Below are 6,318 nucleotides of genomic sequence, written 5' to 3'. Positions count from 1 at the left end.
GTCATGTTACAATTAGTTACTAACATGATGAGCAAAAAATAAAAATGGACACGCTTAAAATAGCAGCCTGGAACTCTAACGGCCTACAACAAAGGGCCCTAGAAACTAAAACATTCCTGCACAGCAATAACATCGATATACTACTCGTCTCAGAAACACACCTCACAATAAAAAGCTACATAAAAATACCACACTACACCATGTACGACACCAAGCATCCCTCAGGGAAAGCACACGGAGGGACGGCAGTAGTAATAAAAAACGACATTAAACATCACCTACACAGCCAGGTCAGTACGGAACATATACAAGCAACCACCGTTACCGTACAGACTAACACCAACAAACTGCAGTTGTCAGCAGTATACGCACCGCCGCGACACAAAATCACGACGCAAATGTGGGAAGGCTACTTCCGACACTTAGGTGACAAGTATGTCGGAGATGAAAGAACACCGGAGTTTTTGGAATTTCGGATAATCCCGCAACATTGTAACCTAGAGTCTACTATAGCTGTAATTGAACAATTGTAGTTATTCAATCCGATTGTAATTGTTCGAGAGTTGTGATAATGAGCTTGGGCTCGAGGTGACAGTCAGTCGCCGAACGTAGCCGCGGTTACGGGATGAACGCTTAGTCTAACAAAGGTATGGAGTAATTCTATAGCTCTCCTTAAAAGAAATATTCGTGGCGACACGCGACAGTAAACATTCCAACGGTTTCTGTCCCGTGGCTCGCCACACGCAGACCCTATTCTTCGAGTAAAATGATTGCCAGATGTCGATGCGTCTCCGCAGTACCTGTTCGGCTAGCTCGAGGGCCCGTTATAAATCTTAACATTTAGTCAACTAAAGTCCTTCAAACAGACAAACAGTCTTTGTCCCAACTACGGGAAAATAGGGGAGACCTATTTTTCAACGAGCGGCGTCTCCCACTAGCAACTTTCCCTCGAGGGCGGCTAGCATCTTTTTCTAACCACCGATATGGAGATTGACCAATTAGCAACAACGTCAATTTCCCTTACTTTCTGAACGAAGGCTTTTCTCGACGAATCCGATGATCTCGTATCCTTAGACACACCCCATTATAGTTTTTCTCTGTGGCATCATCGGGACGGGAAAGGCATTCTCGCTCGCGATCTCATTGATGAAAGGAGTAACTCTTTACGACCAGTGAATATTACGCGTCCGACTTAGATTTTGTGAGTACGTTCATCTATCATCCCGTCGACCGCGGATTCGTTATTGGACCTAGGATCATTGTCATTAGTTTCTCGAGTACCTAACTACCACGGTTACTTGTCCGGTTCTATAATAATCGTATTTGCACTAGTCAATGTCTTCTCTATTGCATAACGACAACGTGTAACCCAAACGAAGATTCGTTTCACGTCCCTAACCCTAATTCGAATGTAAACCCGACAAGTATATTGCAGCGGGAGACTATAACTTAAAGCACACACTATGGGGATCAAGAATCACCACACCTCGAGGCAGAACCTTGGAAAAATACGTCAGAAATTATAACCTCAACATATTATCCACAGGAAGACCGACATACTGGCCGACAGACCTGAGCAAAATACTTGACCTGCTAGACTTTGTAGTTACAAAGGGACTAAACGTAAATAAACTAAACATAGCACCCAGCCTCGAGATTAGCTCCGACCATACGCCCATAATAATTACATACAGAAACAAATCAATACTTTACAGCAGCACAGAGAAGCTATGCAATAAAGCCACCAAATGGCAAACATTCAAAGAAATAATAGAGAGCAAAATCAGCTGCAACATCCCACTGAAAACACCTGAACATATCGATCAAGCAGTAACAACACTCACAGAAACTATCCAAGAAGCAGCAAGGGCAACCACTATACCTGAAACAACCAACAGACAAACAAAAACAGTTCCACTAGACATCCTCGAAAAAATTAGAAAAAAAAGAAAAGCGAAAGCAAAATGGCAAAAACACAGAACAAAAGAAAACAAAAAGCACCTAAACAAACTCACAAAAGAAACAAAAAACAAAATAAAAGAGCTCAACTACAACGAGTTCACAAAGTTCATCGAGTCACTATCTGCTCACGAGTACTACAACTACTCCGTATGGAAAGCCACAAAAAGAATAAAGAAGACAACAAAAACGGTACCAGCAATCAGAAGAGCAGACAACACATGGGCAAGAAGCAACGAAGAGCAAGCTGAAGAATTTTCCAACCACCTATGTAACACATTCACCCCACACAACATCAACAACAGCAACCACAATAGTCATACGGACGAGGACGCGCTAACTCCTAGTACACCAACTGACAAACACTACACCATACCCAAAGCAACAGCACAAGAAATCAGAAACATAATTGAGAAAACAAAAAACAATAAAACACCAGGAATCGACCTAATTAACGGCAAAATCCTGAAAAACCTTCCGCCAAAAGCGATAAGACAAATCACAATAATAGTAAACGCAATACTAAGAATACAATACTTTCCAAAAGCTTGGAAACTGGCACAAATCACAATGATACCCAAACCAGGCAAGGACCCACACGAAACCAAGTCCTACCAACCAATCTCACTACTTCCGGTGTTCTCCAAGATACTAGAGAAAATAATCTACGACCGGATAAAACCAATAATAGAGAAGAACCAGTTAATACCGGATCACCAATTCGGATTCAGAAACAAACACTCCACAATAGAACAAACGCACAGACTCGTCAACGAAATCCTACAGGCGCTGGAAACAAAACAATACTGTACAGCCCTCTTTATGGACATAGAGAAAGCATTTGACAAAATAAACCACGTAAGCCTACTACAATCAATCAGGAAACAGTTCCCGGGGCAGATATACCAACTAATCAAATCATACCTAAGCAGCAGAAGCTTCATAGTAAAAAACAAAAACACACACTCGGAAGCTAAAGAAATCAAGGCAGGAGTTCCGCAAGGAAGCGTCCTAGGACCAATTTTATACACATTATACACGGCCAACATACCAACAACTAACAACAGCAAAATACTGACATTCGCGGACGTCACAGTTGTACTAGTCAGGCACACTAACCCTGCAGCAGCAGTTACATTACTACAAGAACATATCACAAAAATAGAAAAGTGGCTCCAAGCAAAACAAATTAAAGCAAACCCCGAAAAATGCAAACACATTACATTCACACTGCGAAAACAGATACCACCAAACATCTTTCTTAACGGCACAGACATAATACAAACAAGGCAAGTCAAATACCTAGGACTCCACTTAGATACACGACTCACATAGAAACAGCATATTAAAGCAACAATAGACAAAATACAGATGGCAAGGAGACAAATCGTACTGGCTAACAAGTCGAAAATCCAAACTAAGCATAGAAAACAAACTAAAAATATATAAAATGGTCATAAAACCAATCTGGACGTACGGAATAGCACTATGGGGAACAGCAGCAATGAGCCATATAATCAAAATAGAGGCAACGCAATCGAAAATACTCAGAACAATAGTAAACGCGCCATGGTACGTTAGGAACGAGGACGTTCGGAAAGACCTGGGAATACAAACGGTCAAGGAGGAGATTAACAAAAGTGCAAGAAGGCACGGAGAAAGAATAGCAACGCACCCAAACCGGCTGGCAGCGGAAACGGTCGACACATCAAGCATAAAAAGAAGACTAAAAAGGAAACACCCAACAGATCTCACAAAGGACATAACCTAACAAACACGATGATGGTACCCGCTGGGGGTAGCCACCCACATGTTATATTAGCACACCGCTATAATATTTTACCAAATGTCCTACTGGACAAATTGTAAAATTGTAAAATAAATAAAAAAAAAATAACGTTTCATAGCAGCTACCTTAATATTTGCTTACAAGGATGGACACTTTTTTCTGAAGATAATTTCGCACATTGTTAGCGCCATTGCGTAAATTTGCGTCTACTATAACGATATCCTAATTATTTGCGTTATCAGCGCGATATGATTATTGACTGAATACTTTTTCGTATATGATAAATATCGGTAAATTCTAAATCAAAGTGATAAAGAAACAGATGAATTTCTTGTCGGGAAAAGTGTATCACGTAAATAAATAATTATATTTCGACTTTATACGCAAAGTCGTCGCTATTGCATATTCATTCTTAACACAAAAAGTATTAAACAGTTCTACATGCCAGACCAAAGAATAGTATGGATCACGATATAGCGAAGTCATAACAGTTGGGCAGAAAACTACAAATGTTTCGACAGGACGGCTACTTTACTTATCTTTAGGACAGTGAGGTAGCGGTATCAATCGGCGTTGCCGTGTCCATGTAAATACATGTTCGCTATATCTAGATTACTTATGCAATTGATTCTTGAACTTTGATTATTATGACATCTGTTAATCGTAGTGCATATTGAAGTGGATATACTTTTTATGTTATATAGTTTCATCAATTTTCTCTGCTTCTTCTTTCGTAGAGATAACCGATTTGGCAAATAAGTGGTTGAATTACGTAAATATGTAGTAAATTTACAGAAGTAATATGATATCAAGTTGCTTGAAAGTTGCTCAGAAAATTCTATTAATCTGAACTAAAATGATAAATTGATTGTTAGCTAACTTAATACATTTATCACGAAATCTGAAAAACGGGTGTTTCAAAAATTTAATATGATATTACAATTCTTTTCCGAAATAGTGTTCCGAATAGTGTTTGGGACGAGACACTATGAGAATCGCGTAATGAATATTACAGGTCAGAAGAAAGCGTTTCTTATGTTACATAACATCAATGGTATCAATGTCGCTTGATGTCGTACTTTGAAAGGCACTTCTGCATGAATAATGCTAATGTATGTTAATATTTCAATGATATATGTATGTAAATATGAAGGAAATGTTAATCATCCAATGGAATTATGATATAAACTAGAGGTGGATTAGAACCTAAGTTTTCAATTCTCGAAACTTACGAAACTTACGAAATTTAAAATTCGAAATGATTTTGTTTTGTAAGGAGATTATTTTGCTTTAAGAACTGAGGTCAATCTTTTTGCATAAATCTTTATTAAACAAAACACAGACAAAAACATAACAGTATACTAAAATATCTAATACATATTTTAGTTCAAGAACATTAACATTTGAAAAGTGTTTGAAAAAAGACATTTTTTTGATACGTTTTAAAAATTTGGATACTATGCATTATCATCCCAGAACTTAAAGATGTTAGTAGCGAGCAGAAGGAGTAAATCATCTGTTCACGCTGCGAACGATTTTTTATTTATTTTGTACTTTTTCTTACTTAGGGTTTGAGAATTTTGAATTCTCGAAACTCAAAACTTTAAGCTTTGCAGCGTTTCGAGGCTGTGACGTGTTTCAAGAAACTCTTTCCTAATATAAGACCATACATAGCATGGTTTTCGTTGTAATAAATGAAATATTATGTGCAACCTATACATGGAGATCTATATGCGTGCTCACTAGAAAAGAAATAAGGTCACCGTATCCGGAGACAAAGTCGCGTATACTGATTAACGTAATACATTAACAATAAATACGTCAGTACCCCACTATTTGTATCAATTGCGAAAGTAGACATCTACTCGCTCAGTTTATCGGTTCTAGTAGTACAGAATATCGGTCTTAGTGCTTCGGTTAATTCTAGTCGTAATAAATTATTTAGATCAAGACCATTGTTATTGACTTAATCTGTAACATTGCTGTTCTGAATCACCAAAAATATATTATAATTATCTATTATTACACCCCATGTTGCAATTTTTCCACCTGTAACAGGATAAATATTAATTGATATAAGTCTTCATTAGTAAATCGTTTCTTTTGAAGCTTGCAGATGTCAACTTCCTCTTTTTTAAATTAAGCATGAAAGACGTAATATAGCTAATTATTGAAAATATTTTCACCATAATTCTGTAACTATGCAGAATTATTGTATAGTAGCTACGATAATACGTCCTTGTTGTCTGTTTTATTTCTTGTAATTCATACATGTTTTGCTTCATGTGGCGATATATATCGCAATAAGAGTATCATAGACATCGATTGATCATTTTCATCTATGGAAACGTTCAGACTACGATTGTTATAAAATACAGTATCGCGATATTGGTCTTCGGCATTCTCGGTTGGTCAGCTGTCGATGATATTTTTACACCCATATTAGTATTCACGCGGCAACTGCAGTGTCGTTTAGTTCGTTCGATGGCGGATTTTTATGCATTTTTATATTTTTTGAACATGATTAAAGAAATGGAATTTAAGTAAAAATTGGTTTCATCTAACAAATA

The sequence above is a fragment of the Bombus vancouverensis genome, unplaced genomic scaffold (assembly GCF_051014615.1).
Source record: "Bombus vancouverensis nearcticus unplaced genomic scaffold, iyBomVanc1_principal scaffold0076, whole genome shotgun sequence".
Taxonomy (NCBI): Eukaryota; Metazoa; Arthropoda; class Insecta; order Hymenoptera; family Apidae; genus Bombus; species Bombus vancouverensis.
This window is presented reverse-complemented; position numbering follows the sequence as displayed.